The sequence below is a fragment of the Callospermophilus lateralis genome, unplaced genomic scaffold (assembly GCF_048772815.1).
Source record: "Callospermophilus lateralis isolate mCalLat2 unplaced genomic scaffold, mCalLat2.hap1 Scaffold_1195, whole genome shotgun sequence".
NCBI classification, from domain to species: Eukaryota; Metazoa; Chordata; class Mammalia; order Rodentia; family Sciuridae; genus Callospermophilus; species Callospermophilus lateralis.
In genome coordinates this window covers 434,833-451,446 of record NW_027512267.1, presented here as the reverse complement: position 1 = coordinate 451,446, position 16,614 = coordinate 434,833, and the positions used below count along the sequence as shown (strand labels likewise).

Sequence of the window (16,614 nt, the reverse complement as noted above, 5' to 3'; positions counted from 1 at the left end):
ACCCACCTAGACCATGGCCTCTGTGAGCCCATATGATGTTAGTTACACAGCAAAATGAATCTGGACATAGGATTCTGAGGCTGCCTTTTGCACGCAGGGCACCCTGATAATCTCTCCACAAGTCATTGAGCCTGCTAAGGGTGGTGTCCTTCCCATTCCTGAGATGCCGAAAGGTGACTTCTGTGTAATGGAACTAATCTCTTTACCAACCACACCATCCTTGGCCCCAACATTACAAAGTTTTCATTTCTGGAAAACCTGCAAGTATTTTAAATCTTTCTACCCTGGCTTTTGCTCCTGATCCCCATGGTATATCAGGCTGAAAGCAGATAAATATACCCAGGCCATATCTCAAATGCTGTACTGCCTTTAATATTAACTGCTGGATAAATTAATCTGTGATTTAGTTGCCTTTTACATCACTGTGACCAAAAAAATCTAACAACAACAATTAGAGCAGGACAAGTTTATGTAACTCATAGTTTCAGGTCTCACTCCACTGACCACCAACTGCATAGCTCTGGGGCCAAGGTGAGGCAGATCATAGTGGGGGAAGTGTAGGGAGTGGGAAAGCAGCTCACCATATGGCAATGAAGAAGCAGAGAGAGAACTCTGCTCACCAGGGACAAACTATGAATCCTGGATCTGTTTCCTCCACTTGATCCTCCTCTTTGTCCTCAGCCTGGGCGGGCTTATCTATCTGCCTGTGGATGACTGGGAAGGCGAGAACAGGCCGATGGTGCGGCTTCACCTGTGTATTAGACCACCTTGGGCCAGCTTGGGTTGACTCTGTGCCTAAGGCTAATGAGCGGAGCTCAGAGTCAAGGGATATTAATTCTTTTAAAAGTTGGATCTGTTCCCATCTATGTTGGAGAGACTTGTGCAAGGGAGCCAGGTTAGGCAAGGGAAGTGGAGAAAAAATATCTGATGGGGCAGTTGGCCCCTGATGGGCCAGAGCACAAAAGGCAGGAGGGATATAGGAGGGAGGTGGATGGGTAAGTCCTATAGGCTGTGGCAGAGGGCCTCCTTGAGGCCTGACAAAAACAAATCATGTGACGAAACTGCTTGTCCCATGGTGGGTCACTCACTGTGCGTTGTCCCCACTCTCCTCCTGGATCTGTTTCTGGGTCTTGTTTGCAAGGCGATCGCGAGCTCCGCTTGGCCAAGTCTCCCCCGAGGACGGCGTTCCTTCTCAGTCAAAGGCTCGAGCCCCAATCTTTGGGCGCCAAATGTTCTGACCTGCAGAACACATCAACGTGGGCGGTGAACCTAGGTGGGGAGGAATGAAGGGACAAGAGACACAAAGGATGACAGCAAGACAGGAGTTCTGATCAAGCTGCAAACTTTTATTTTTCACACAGGGGTATTTATATGCTGGGGATGGGGAAGCTCTCTAAACAGCAATTGCTGGATGTGGGTGGTAAAACTGCCAGCTGCAAGATGTCTGATGATCCTGATAACCACAGGATGTTCCAGGGAGATAGGTAGCTGCAGGATGTCTCCCAGGCAGGATGTCTCCCAGGGGGCTGTTTCTTGTAAATGTCAGGCTATTCTTTGAAGGAGAATTTTCTTCTAGCCCCTGACACTGTACCTCCCACAAAAAAGAAAATGAATTAACAGAGAAGAGTTCACACTGATCCTTCCTGAATTCCCCACCCCACTCCACCCACAACATCCAAAAATGGCCTTAATAGTCATTGCAGCCACGTTGATGCAGCACCTCCTATGTGCTAGGGACTGCTCTGCATAAAAAAAACCCCAGGAGACACACCAGTGTCTCCATTTAAGAAAGAAACTGAGGCAAAGAGAGATTTATTAACTTACCAATGATCACACAGCTCAAAAGAGGTCCATAGGGGTTTTAAACCCGGGCCATTTGGTTTTACTCCTGACTCCTCATACCAAAGATGCAGTAAGTGGGAGGAGAACATCAGACATATGATCCACCTATGGCAGGAGGAGATTTGGGTGAGTGGAGCCTTCTGTGACACAGACAGTGTCCCCTCACGGGGGATGCCTCACCTGGTCCTGAGAGGCCCACTCAGCCTGGGGGAGAAGAGAGCCCCCTGCCAGCCTTTTGGTTTAAGACAATGTTCACTTACCTGAGCTGCAATGTCTCCACTGCTCTGAGGAGGTGGGGCCACGTCCTGTCAGAGATCCTTAAATGTGACCTCATTTTAAGGAAACAAGCCTGTGGCCAATTGTCCGAGATTGATTAAGTCAGGGGCCAGCACAGGCAGCCAGCAGAAGGGACACCATTGAAGAGATGAGCCAGAGCAGGGTCCAGGGGCCTGGGGCACGGCCTGGGCATGGCCCAGTGGCTCCCAGCTGACATCCTCCCTGCCCGGGAGATCCTGGAAACTGCCTTCATGGTGATTTTCAGGTGCATGCGTGGGAGGCCCTGCTTGCTCCAGCCTCAGGGTAGGACAGGGAAGATTTCAGGCCTCATCAGATTATGGGCATGAGCAGGATAGTGGCCAGCAGGGGAAGACATCAAGGGCCTCCATCTCACAGCAGTTTATGCATTGTTTGTTGAGCCCCTACCATGCATCATATGGATGTACCTGGAAAGTGGATTTTTAGCATGTGTAAAAGACCTGAGGCAGCAGTGGGCTTGGTACATTTGAGGCTGTGTGGGGAGTTGAGGATGGCCTGAGCCAGGATGTGCCTGGGGATAGCTGCACCAGATGAGGCAGTTTGGGAACTGATTGACTTCTTCCTCTTGTGCTCCACCTGTTGAACAAGCAAGGCACAGAGATGAAGATCTTTCACATGACAGATGAAGAGTCTGAAGGTCAGAGTGGTAAAGGCATTTTCAGGTCCCAAAGGTAACACATGGCAGAGTTGGATTTCTCACCCAGATCTGACTCTAGAGCAGTTTATGTGTCCCTTCTAGCATGACTTTCTGACAAGTCCAGATGCACCCAAACTCAACCTCCTGTATCTGGTTTGGAGAGTCTCAGGTACATGAGTCATATAAGCCCTGATAAGTCCTTCTGCAAAGGAAGTTTCTAATATTTCTTTAACCCAGCACTTGCAACGTTCATTTGAACATAAGATCCTTATAAATGTGACTAGAATGAAGACATTTCAGAAGTGACCTTGGGAGACACTGGTCTTGGTAACCCACAGTAGTCTCAATTGGTCTTCCTGATCTTGGGGAAGAGAATTCTGGGTATATTTTGGAGACTCAGTAAGATGGTGAAGGGATGGAGAGAGATTCAAAAGACTAATGGGGGTATTTCAGAGCGGGAAGGGATCCCTAGAAGGACCCTAAGTGGGACTCTGGAGAGATTTCCTCCCTCGCTTCAGAGAACAGTACCAGGGCCCGTGAGGGTAGGAAAGGGGTTGGAGACTGTACCTGAGGTGGGCCATCTTGGTCGGGAGTTAGCTCCCCACCACCAGCAGTGTGCAATTAGAAACTGTTGCATTACACTGCTGAAGGTCACTTCCTCTAGGATTCTGGGCTTCGGGGTAAAGAAAGCCACCCCACCTGGGCCATGCTCAGTCCCCCCTTCTCTCCAGAGTGGGCACAAAGAAGCCAGGCATGGCACATTCATGACATTAGGAAAATCCTTATAAATAAAATAGTTACTATGAAAGCTGATGAGCTCTCCACAGTCCATCTCCTCTCAACAGGAATAATGCCAAGCCCGTGACTCCAGTGTCACCTCCCGCCATCGACTAGAGGAAACCCTCATTTTAAGAAGTATAACAAGAAAAGTGAGTGACAGTCTATTGACATTTTAAAAAGTGTGTGAGCAGTGGGGACATGACTGGCTGGAGAGACCCAGAGACAGGAGGAGAGAGGAGCCACACCAGTCCCTTCCATCTCCGCTCAACCTGGAGGGCTCAGGCACCTCTGTCGCCCAAGGGCTGAAGCTCGGTGTTTTCTTCACCAAGAAGGAGGCCGAGGTGGGAAGGGGTGGGAGCGGGCCAGGGCCATGAGCCTGGGGTGCCCCAACTCCTAGGTCAGGGTCCCCCCTGGCGGGGCTCTGGTGGTTCTGGGGGACTGTCCTGGAAGGGCAGGCAGGGAATCTGGCCAATGGAGACCAGGAATCAGGTCCCCTCAGCTTTCCAGCCAGGCTGTGGCTCAGGGACACACACGGACCTGCCTCGTGCCGGCACCACTGCCACCTGCCCTCACCGTCACCTGCACCTCTGGAGTGAGCGCAGTCCGGAGTGGGGTGCAGAGGCATGGGACGGATGTTCACGGAGACTGTTCTAGGGAGGACCTGGGGTCACCTCTATGCCCTCTTCAAGGTGAGGGGCGAAGGTATTGGGCCTGAGGACTTGCTGGGCACCGACAGGGACAATGCCCTGGGGATTCGTGGGCTCCAGGACTAAAGCCAGCCTCGGGCCTCCACCATGTCGGCCTGTCACACTGCGCTTCTAGTGCAGCACGCATACACACATGCATGCGTGTGGGCCAGCGCATGCACACTAGCGTGGATGTCACACCCCTGCACCAGCATCACTGCCCGAGCAGAAGTGACCGGCAGGGTCGGTCCACCTGCACATGCGCAGACCATGTGCACCCACCCCATGATGCATGCACCGACCCCCCCACGCCCGTTCTGTCTTACTCATGAGCCGACTTACGTGCACACAGGGGGACAGACCCTCGTTCTGCCCTGCGTCCCCCACTCCCAGCAGATGCCCGTCCAGCACAGGCCAAACACACGGGGCGTAGCGCACCCAGTCACGGTGGCCTCCCCACCTCCCATCACCCAACCTCGTGGTGCCCCACTCCCTGATCAGTGTTTGAACAGCTGTCCTGTGTCTCCTGAGTGCTGGGGGAGCAGGCCACGGATGGCCTCAAGGGAGAATGTCACCCTCTCCAGCCCCTCCTGCCCCAAGCCCGCCTTTGTCAACCAGGACAGCGCTCGGGGGGACCCTGCTGTGCTGCCCTCCTAGCTGGCTTCCCCGCCAGGGCCCTGGGCAATGAATGAGCCTCGGGCATCCCTCCTGACCCCATTGTCCTTGCCCAGGCCTTATCAGTGGGCGCGGGTAGAGAGGACAGGGGCTGCCACTGGGGGAGGCCTGTTCTAGAAGCATCCACCCATCCCTCCCCTTCCTCTCCACCCGCCCAGCCCCTCACATCCGCTGGTGGCCCCACCTCTCAGCCATTGCCCAGGCTGTTTCCCGCCCCCAACTCGCCCCTTAGCAAGGACCCCTAACCTCCCTCTCCAGGAAGCCCTCTGGGTTCCCTTCCCTCTTGGCCTCGAGGCACCTGCACCTCACCCCTCCCACACCAAGATGTCCATTTCTTGCTCCCTGTACATGACCATGGGATGGGGAAGCGTGGAGTTGTGGGGAAGGTGGACAGCTGGGTTCCCATCATCCTGGCACCCCCAGAAGTGGGGAGGGAGCCCTGGCCAAGGGCAAGACCTCTGCAGTAGGAGGGTGGACGGGAGGGAGAAACCCAGGGAGTGCGGTGCCTCTATTCTCGGGCCTCCAAGAGTGAATCAGGTCCCTGGCCTTTATTCAAGAGTAAAGGATGCCACCACACACATGAGGAAGTTAGTAAATTCCCTCCCCTATCACTCCCCACCCAGAAGTCTGCCAACTTCTAGATGGTAATGGTGTGTGGGATAGTGAAATCAGCATATACATCAACACACTCCCTGCTCATCATGTACAGGGAAGGGCCAGTGGCTCCAGTTCCACATCAACATCCTCTGGAGGCTCCCTGGACACCAGCTCCCAAATACCCAGAGGGAGGGACATCCCCCCAGTCCCCTCCTAGCCGCCACCAGGCAGCCCCCAGGAGCTCTGAGGGACCATCATGAAGGGGACTCCTTACTACACAGACTGCCTTTGATTTGGGGGACAGTGAGTGGGACCTGTTGGTTGAACTTGGTGTGACAAGGGTGGGCATCCTGGGTCCACCCCCATAGCCGGAGGCCTGCTTAGGAGCCTCCCCAGTGTTCCTCCCACTTGTCAAGTGAGCATGTCCAGACATGGGGAAGTAGGATGTGCTCCTAAAAGCATGTCTGAGGAGGTGAGGCTAAAGTGCAGGGCCCTCTGCTCATAGGAAGGGACAGACAGCACATGGCTTAAGAACTGGGGATTAGACTCAGGGGCACTCAATCATTGAGCCACATTCCTGCTCTTCTTATATTTTATTTAGAGATAGGGTCTGGCTAAGTTGCTTAGCATCTTGCTAAGTTGCTGAGGCTGGCTTTGAACTTGCAATCGTACTGCCTTAGCCTCCAAAGCTGCTGGGATTATAGGCCTGAAGGACATAGCCTTTTTGTTGGGAAAACCTGGGTTCTATTCCCTGCCCTGCCACTTGCTACCTTGGAGATCCTGGACATGTGGCTTGGCTCTTCTGAGTCTCACTCTACCTATCTGCAAAATGGGGGTGATATCTGTAGCCCCTCTTTCAAGACTGTGTAAAGATTCACATGGATTTTATGTGGTGACTATATCCCACATAGCAAGCACTGGACTAATGCATGCCTTTTCATAAAAGTATTTCAGATTAAAAAACACACATTCCTGGTAATCCCAGAGAATCAGGAGGCTGAGGTAGGAGGATCAAAAGATTCAGGTGAGCTTGGGCAATTTAGTGAGATCCTCAAAATAAAAAATAAAAATAAAAAAGTAAAAAGGGCCAGGGTTATAAGGCCCAGTGATAAAGACACCTGTGGGTTTGATCCCCAATTCCACAAAATAAAAAAAAAATGATTTCATGAAATGCCAGGCATATTGCAGAGATGCAGTAAATATTCTTTAGATTGATGCTTGGCTTTCAGCAAGAGTCAAGTTGCAGCTGCCTTTAGTCTGAGTATTTTGTAGGTGCTCCGTGGTAGCCTAAGGTTTACCTTGTTTCCTGGGCCCTGGCAGCCTGGACACCCTTTGCCTCTTCACTGGAGGGCCAACAGGGGTTTTTGAAATGACCCTGTGGATGGGGTAAAGGGAGCAGGTTCTGTCCAGGGTGAGGTCCCTGGGAAGCTTTTAGCACAGTGTGTTAATGCAGGCTGGGAGGTCAGGAGCCCCATGCCAGCCAATGAGACCTGAAAGCTTAGTCCCAGCCTGGAAGAAGGCTAAGGACAATGTGCCAACATGAGGCTGACCTGAGCTTAGTTCAGATGTTGCCATTTACTGCTGCGTGGCTACAGGCTTCTCTCTGGTCTGTGAAATCGGGCTCATGTTGTCTTCTGTGCTCATCAACCAGGTTGGGGTTGAGGGTGCAATGATATAGAAAGAATGTATAGATACAATGGAGTGTGGGACACAAGTGTCCTGGGAAATCAAATGAGAACTTCGAACATCTTTTACAGAAGGCAGCAGAGTAAAGAGGAAACCTTGAACAGGGGCTCAAATCTTGGTTCTGTAACATTGGGGCTGTGTGACCTTAGGTAAGTTACAGAACATCTCTGAATCTGGTGACTCATGTGAATGCGTACTCTATTATCATGAAGGCATAATACTCTTTCCCACGCTATTGCCCACCTGGGACTCGCTGTGCTCCAGGAGAAAACTTCTCTGGCCAGAGCCTGCCACCACAGAACATGGTCTGTCCTTCTCTGACCCCAATCCACAATGTCACTTGAAGCAGATTGAATGAGAGGGGCAAGCTAGGGAAGAGCTGTGGAAGCTTGGTTGGATGCCAGGGAGCAGTGACAGTAAAGTGAGGTCCTGCCTGCCCTCCTGGTGGTCGTGCTCCAGCAGAGGGTGCATGTTGGAACATACGCTAGAAAGAGCAAACAGGCACGGGAGGGGATAGGTGTGGCAGGAGGCTGTTCTGGTTTGGATGTGAGGGGTCCCCAAAAAACTTAGCTGTGAGACAATGCAAGAGGTTTTGAAGGACAAGTGATGGGGTTGTAAGAGTCTTAACCCCTCAGTGAATTAATCCCCTGATAGTGATTGACTGAGTGGTGACTGAAGTGGTGGGGTGTGGCTGGGGAGGAGGGTCATGGGCCAATTATTTGGGATATATATTTGTATTTGGCAAGTGGAGCCTCCCTCTGCTTCCTGATCATCATGTGAGCCCCTTTCCTCTACCACACTCTTCCGCCATGAGGTTCAGCTCACCTCAAACCTTGAGGAATGGAGCCTGCTGTCTGTGCATTGAGACCTCTAAAACCCTGAGCCCCCAAGGCAACTTTTCCCTCTCTATAATTGTTCTGGTTGGGTCCTTCCATAGTGCAGCAAAAAAGCTGACTAAAACAGAGACTATTTTCAATCAGGTGGCAAGGAAATCTTCCCATTTGGTGGCACAGGATACAGAGGAACAGACTGACCCAAGGTCAGCCAGCAAGGTTCTGAAATATTCCAGAGGTCTGGCCCTCCTCTCTGCTCCACGCTGTGTCCAGGGTCCACTCACACTTTCTCCATGGCCTTGTCCTACTCGTGCCCACACCTCTGAAGGGACAGCCCAGCTGGCTAGCCCTTTCTTCTCTCAGGCAGCCGAAGCTACTGGGAGGATCTGAACTCCAGCCAGCCACGGCGCTCTCGGTTCTGTCCCTGCCCAGTCGTGGGGAGGAGGCTCAGGACCCTGTCCTCAGGGGGGGGCATGTTGGGGGCCAGGAACTTACAAAGGCAAATAATGTCTGGGTAAACATTGGCTGCTGATAGCTCCAGCTGTGGGTGCCAATGATGTCCCCTTGGTCCAGATGTTGGTCTCACCCACCTCCCTCCTGTGGCAGTACATTTGAGGAGAACCTTGTAGGCCAGCGGAGAGCAACACAGAATGCGGGGTGGGGAGGGGGCTGGCAGGGCTACCCAGCACAATCCATGCACAGCTAGCCAGCATAGTCCTCCACCTCCAGGGTTGTCCGGACAGCAGGGGTCACTCCTGGGCTGAGAGTGTACCAGGGAAGATGGGGCCACAGCCTCCCCTGTCCAATGTCCCAGATTTCCTGGCTGGGAATGAAAACTGAATCCAGAGGTGGAACCAATGCCAGGACCCTATGCTCTCCCAGGATAGAGTGAGCTTCTTGTCCCTGGAGGTTTGTCAGCAGGGTCTGCACCTTCAGAGCTGGTGAGAAGCAGGCTACTCAGGGCATTGGAGAGGGTTGGGACTAGAGCCTTCTCTTGGATTCTTTTTTTTTTTTTTTTGCTAAGCATATATTTCTCTTTAATTAACTATATTTCCTAATAAAGTAGTATGTGTAAAGAAAGTTATTTTCTTCCAAGTAAAAATACCTCATATTTTTTAGTATATTTAAATAATATATAGGCACACACTAAAAATGTTTTTATTTTATGTACAAATGGGCAGATGTTATACTCATAAATTCTATATTCCATAACAATTAAAACCTGTTTTTAAAAAGAAAGAAAACTCCGCAACAAATTATAAGACACTAGGATTTCTTTGCTTCTACATCAGGGGAGGGGGGAGGGAGCTTGCTCTACCAGGAATCACAAATTAGAACTGAGTATTCTCTAAAACAGAAATAATATAGTGCCATTTCAAATAAAGATTAGTCAGCTCTCCTCACAAACACTCACAACTACCTGCCAACAACAGGTAAACCAGGTCAAAACAGCTTAGCATAACTAGGCTTCATGGTATTTGGCCATTATGCTCATTTAGGCTAATAAATCAAAACAGAAAATACTAAAATAAATGATTTTGAGATTGCCATACATTTTGAGATTGTTGTATCCTCCCTTCTATAACATAATAAAAGGAACATTTTACTGCAAAGAAAATTTGATTTTACCTATCACTGGCCATAAATATTTGTAATTACTTATTACATAAATGCTGCCTAGTGCCATTATCCAAAAGGCATGACCATTGTGTCCACAATCCACTTGTGCATTTATAAAGAAAATTTTCATGATTTACATAAGCATGTCTATCAATGAAGACATTACAATGAGGTGCAATCTAACATCCATAATCTGATGCTTTGCAGATAGCAATGTAGAACAGTATTTGTAATCACCTTTCACTTCAGTGACCTTATATAAAAATTAATTATTTAGAATTAAATTCTAAGTCTCCAAAGGAGATTTTCAAATGTACACATAGAAATGATTATAGAGTAAGATTTTTAAGAAACATCCTCCATGTCCACATCCTGTTGTAACTGCTGTACCATTTTTTCTTCCAGCTGCTTTCCTTTGCCTGCAAGAGGGGCTCTGATAAGATGGATGTTTTGCTTGACTTCTTTAATGTCCTGAACTTTCTGTAGCTCTTTATTTTTCTTCAATCTGTTCATTATAAATTTAGCTTGGCGTTTCTGTTTGATCTCTTCAACTCTCTTCATTGCATCAATAGTTTTATTCCATAGTTCTTGCTGGTATTGGACAGGTTCATTTCTACGTTTTTCAAATTCAAATGAGTTATCCACTGTAAGCTCTTTGCCAGCTGCTTTCGGAATGCTTTAGTCCACCTGACCTTGCGAGGATTAAGCTTCTTTTTAAAGTTCTTATGACATTTGGATTTACAGAATCTGAATACCTTGCAATCATTGTGGACGAACAACATGCCGTGGCCGGGGTAGATGGGCCCTGAACAGAAATAACACTTCTCGATATGCATGTTGAGGCCGCGTGGGTCCCCACCGACCTTCTCTTGGTTTCTTGCCAATTGCCCCACCCCTGATCCTGAAGCCAACAGGGTGCCCAGTCCACCCTCCCCTCCAGCACCAGGAGAGTCTAGAACTTGCTTCTTCAAATCTCCCTTCCCTGAGTGGGTCAATGTCTTGATGGGACCCTCCCCCACCCCAGGTGCACACCGACACTTCTCCTAATGCATCCTGGCTGGCCGGCTGGGAGCCACAGACGACATGTCACATGAGGGGACATAAGGGGGCTCTCACATTTCCCACGCCTGGGCTCCTGGGCCCCCAGCATTCATGACGGCTGATTTCAACATGAAAGGGCCCCTTGAGAAGGAGAGCCCCCCTCCCTTTTCCCCTCGCCTCCGCTAAGCCCCACTCTACAGCTAAACACTGTCTGAGCCTCCCTCCCTCTGGAGCACCCTCTCACTCACCTGCCAAGCCTTCCCCAGACTGCTGCAGCCTCACCTCGCAGCCTCTGCCAGCCAGGATGAGAATCCCAACGTGGGGTGGGGGGCTCAGGGCTCCATACTGCAGAGGAGAAAGGGGGGTCAGTCTGTCCTAAAGGTATAAGCCATTTCGCCAACCATAGGCCAGAATGACTGAATAAATCTCCGTGGGTGCTTTAATGCTCTGAGGACAGGAGGTCTCCCAATCTCAAATCCAAAGACAGGCAGAGCAGTGAAATTTCCCATGAGGCCTTCCAGGCATCTGCCCTAAATTTTCGAAGTGGCATTTTTTTAAACCTTTTATTTTGACCTAATTTTAGATTTACAGAAAAGTTGCCAAAAATAGAACAGATAGCTTCAGTACACCCCTCACCTAGCCTTCCCTAATATTCACATCTTACATAACCCTAGTAAATGATCAAGCCTGAGAACTTATCCTTAGTTCAGTACAATCACCTGAACTTCACATCTTATTGGATGCTGGGTACAGTGGTGCATGTCTGTAATCCCAGCAGCTCAGGAGGCTGAGACAGGAGGATAGGGAATTCGAGGCCTGCCTCAGCAAATTAACAAGGCCCTAAGCAATTTAATGAGACCCAGTCTCAAAATTTAAAAAAAATGAAAATTAAAAAGGGCTGTGGATGTAGCTCAATGGTAAAGCAGTCCTGAGTTAGATCCCCAGTACCTAAAACAAAACAAAACAACTCTTATTGGAATTTCCCGTTTTTCTACTAAGATCTTTTCCTGCTTCCATCACCCCATTCTGGACACCACACTACATTTAGTTGTTATTTTTCTTTTGTGTCCCTGATCAATTGGTTGCCGCAGTAAGGCTGCAGCAAAATAACCAGTGCGTGACGAACAACTTGTGTAGATTGATACAGCAGGAGTGGGAGCCATTTATTGTAGGACAGGAGGGGTATATATACATTCCACACAGATTATCTTAATTAACATAAACTAGATACAGCAGTCAACGAATCACAGTTAATGGCTTGCTGGCACCACCTCACAAACCACTCCCTCTGGCAAAATGCCAGGCGCCATCCTGACTTGTTTACAGATCTTAACATTGGTGACATTCCCTCAGTCTATACTCATCTTTCATGATCTTGACAGCACTGAGGAGTAAGTGTTTTGTAGAACTGTGGGTTACCTTGTGTTTTCTCAAGATCAGAGGGAGGCTCTGCAGTTTTGGCAATACCACAGAAATGGTGCTCGCTCCTTCTCAGCTCACCATATCAAGAGGCTCATGTCTCCAACATGTTTGATTACTGGTGGTGATGACCTTGATCACTTAGTTAAGCTGGTGTCTAAAGGGTCTATCCACTATAAAGTTACTATATTTTTCTTTTGAATTAATACATATCTTGGGGAAAATACTTTGATATATATGTGCAACTATTCATAACTTTATAATTTAATTTTCACATATATCTTTTTTAATTTCTTTGTTTAGTTGTAGATAATTGTTATACCTTTATTTATTTTATGTGGTGCTGAGGATTGCACACAGTGCCTTACACATGCAAGGAAAGTGCTTATCACTGAGTCACCACTCCAGTCTGACACAAGTATATCTTTATCATACAATATAGTAATTTGACACATATATTGATAATAATGGTGTAATTATCATTTTGCCTCCTCAAATACTTATCATTTCTCATTTTGTTTATCACATTTATTTTCTTCTAGTAATTTTGAATCATATCATATATTGTTGTATATATAGAATAGAACACAAGAACTAGTTAATCCTACCAGTGTTTGTGCCCATTTCAAAATTTGCCTACAACTAAAGATTCCAAATGTTCGGCACGTTTTTTTAAATATTCATAAAATGTCAAATTATTTGAACATAATGAAAATGATGCCTGTAATACCATAAGCTTGGGAGGCTGAGGCAGGAGGATCATAATTCAAATCCAGCCTCAGCCACTCAGAAATGTCCTAAGAAAATTAGGAAGATTCTGTCTCAAAATAAAAAAGATAAAAGGGCTATTGATGTGGCTCAGTGATTAAGTGTCCCTGGTTTTCATTACAGGTGCAAAGAAAATAAATAAGTAGAATAAATAAAATAAGTAAACTGCTTATCCACAGAAAATCTTGGAAGAATCAAAACACTCTTTTAAACAAAAACGTAGACATCAAAGTGTATATCACGAGAGACTGGGATTTTGCCTCAGAGGTAGAGTGAGCAACTAGCACATGTGAGGCACTGGGTTAAAACCTCAGTGTCACATATAAATTAAATAAAGATATTGTGTCCACCTACATCTAGAAAATAAACATTTAGAAAATAAATACTTTTAAAAGTGTATGTCATTATTTTTTTCAGTTAAAATGTTTCATTAGTGATTAAATAAATACTTTGATCAAAATCAAACCAAAGTTGCATATGGTCAATGCAGTTGAAAATTGTACTAGATTTTTTTTTTTCATTAGTGAATATGACTCTCATGGTGAGGGTGTTGAATCCTGCAGAAGAGGAACAGTTACAGGTTTGGTTCGGTCTCAAATAAATTATGGGATGATCCCCTGGTTTATGTTGTAGCTAGTGCATCCATGGTTACTTTGCAAAATCCTGTGGTGAATAGATGCCTTGGAGGACATAAAATTCTCTGTGGAGAGTGAATTTAGGCTAATATATTACAAGCTTAGTGAGTTTAAACTGAATTTATTTTCTCCCAATAATCTGAGGCAACAACTCAGTTGTTACAACCTCCATGGAAGATGTAGGCAGGCCTACCTAATATCAATTTATTGGTATTTTTTTCTCACTCAGCATAGCTCCATCAGTTGACTTGTAGGTATGATGTGAAAAGCAGCATGAAGAAAAGTAAAACCTTCTGCATAGATTAAAAGAAAAAAAAGGGACTCATGGACAAGCTGAATCCTGCTTAAAATAGTATGAAGGAACTGTCATTCGTAGAAAATGGCAGGATACAGAAAGTTCTTTTCATTATCTCCACCCTAATAAATGCTTAAAAAAAAGAAAAGATCACCCAGTCATTTCTAATGGAAGAATAACCTTCTCTGGAACAAAGACTAAGTGAGTAAATATCCAAATATCGATGATGTGGTGATGGAAATGCAAACATACTGACATTCATTAGAGGTCAGGAGAGTTACATTACAAGGATTTTTTTTGATCCTTCAAAAAAAGACAAATGCTGTGTACTGATGTTTATGTGGGCTCTTTCTCGTCCAGCAAGGGGTTTCACGGAAAATTGTAGAAGAGACTGTGTCTGTGAAGTCACTAATAAAGACCTCTGGACATCAAGCAGGAAACAGGTCCCATTTTATTGTGAAGTTACCATGTATATATACTCAGGCAGTAGCTTAGCAGATTACAGGCAGCCACCAATGCAATTTCTGCAGTGACCAATCAAGGAGTGAGCAATGGAGCAAGAGCAGGGAATTCAACACATAGCCTCATGCGCAGGGCTGTGCCAAAGGGGTAAGTATTTTGCTCTTCACAAGACCTAGCATGGGATAGTGTGTTGCCACCCAGGCACTCTTAATGTATGCCATGAAGGCAGTGTTCCATGAACTTGACTCTAAGACATCATTGTGGCCTCGCCTCTCTAAGATTTTTTGAGGTTCAAAGTTTTGCCATACTTCTGGTCTCTTTCAGATGAGATCATTGTGGTCAGGTGATATAGGGGTGCATCCACCTCATTACAGGAGTTTTGCTACCTTTACATGGGGACACAGCACCAAGTCTGCTTATAAATATTTGATGCTTGAAGTCTCTTTGGACTTGCATTCTTTAACAGAGATCATTAAGTTATCACTTTCTGGCAGTAAAATCTCATCTATCAGCAATAAGATAAATATGGTGTACTAAAGATTAAACACTTTCATTCAAAATTAAATTTAATCAAACTATGTTAAAGATAGCATTTTGTAATTATTAGTTTTATTAGATGTATTATTTGGTAATTTATGGTATATATTCCCCCTTGTGACAGAACAGCTAGTTCAATGACCTTTTGGGCCTTCTTTGCCTCAAGAGAATCCAAGTTATGTGCAGCTCTGACTTGAGAGCATGTCAGCAGGAGGAAATCTCCTGTCTGTTCTTGAGGTCTGTGAAGGGTCTTTGCCACAGCTTCAGTAGAATTTTATGTTATAATCGAGCAAAAAAGTGCTCACATTCTGTACTGTTCCCAAGTGGGTTGTTCTTTACTTCCTCAAAAAATATTTCTGAAAATATTCTTTTAAAAAACTGTTTATCATTGAGGGGTTTATTGGCAGAAGCCATATGGAGATGTGATAATTTTTAAAAATTCAAGGTCTTTTTTAGAGAAAAATCCCCACATAAATGTAGAGGGCTTTATGTTATTGTTATTGTTGTTGGTGGTGGTGGTTTGTGTCTTATTTCAGCAGCATCCCCAGCTTATAACTAAGTGGGCTTGAGTCATGTTCTACTAGGACCTGTTATGAAAACACCCCTATGTCCCAGATGTTGGAGTCTGCTGGAGCAGTGTTTTTCTAACTGTGGTACCAATGCCAGCAGCTTCATACTCATAGGATGGCTATGAATTCCCATGCACAAGAATTATCTGGAGTGGCCGGGGTAGTGGTTTCTTGATTGGCTAGTTTCCTCGTTAGCCTAGAAGGTAAGAGGGATTCTGAAAAATGACACCATAAGAGTCAAAGGCCTTTACCAGAATGGGAGTGGGCCTTCCAGGGAGGTGCTTGAAATCCTGTGATTGGAAGAGGCCAGGTAAAACCTGGTGGATGCTCTAAAACAGAATTCATTAATGTAGCACCTGATAGCTGTATCCACACCACTCTATTTTATTTATTTCTTTATTTATTCTTTTTTAACAAAAAATTTATATTGGAACACAGTTAGCAAGGTATTTGTTGAAAGGTACTAGATTTGAACTCTCAATAGGTCATATTATCCATAATATTTGCTCCTGGTGATTTATAGAACATCATCATTCAATAATTTTCACGATTATGGAAATGTTCCGTGTCTATCGTGCCTAATTCAGTAGCTTCAAGCACATGATATTTTGGCATATAGATCCTGTGACAAAAAAGCTGAGTTTGTCAATTTGATGGATTACATGGACAATGGCCACAAGATTGGGGAGCACCGTTCTAGGACACCAAGGCAGAAAATGGAAGCATTTCCTCTAAAAACTGGAAAAAGACAGGGATGCCCGTTTCCACAACTTTTATTTAACATAATTCTTGAAACACTGGCCAGACCAATTAGACAAATAAAATTAATTAAAGTCATATGGATAAGTAAGGAAGAACTCAAATTAGCACTATTTGCTGACAATATAATTCTATACCTAAAAGACTCGACACATTCCATCAGAAAACTGCTAGAACTAGTAAATGAAGTCAGTAAAGTAGCAGGATACAAAATCAACACCCATAAATCAAAGGCATTTTTGAATATCAATAAAAAATCTTCTGCAAAGAAAATGAGAAAAACTACTAACTTTGAATAGTATAAAAATTATAAAATCCTTTGGAATCAACATAACAATAGCTGAAAGATCTCTACAATGAAATCTACAGAACCCTATGGAAAAAAGATCAAAGATGACATGAGAATATGGAAAGATCTATTTTTTCTTGAATAGGCAGAGTTAATATTGTCAAAATGA

At 45.9% G+C, this 16,614-nt stretch overlaps 1 pseudogene; it reads right to left on the bottom strand.

Annotated features, from left to right (window-relative positions):
* Window positions 1–9,806: 9,806 nt before the first annotated feature.
* LOC143640107 (putative ribosome biogenesis protein RLP24 pseudogene) lies at window positions 9,807–10,507 on the bottom strand (annotated as a pseudogene).
* Between the last annotated feature and the right edge of the window lie 6,107 nt (window positions 10,508–16,614).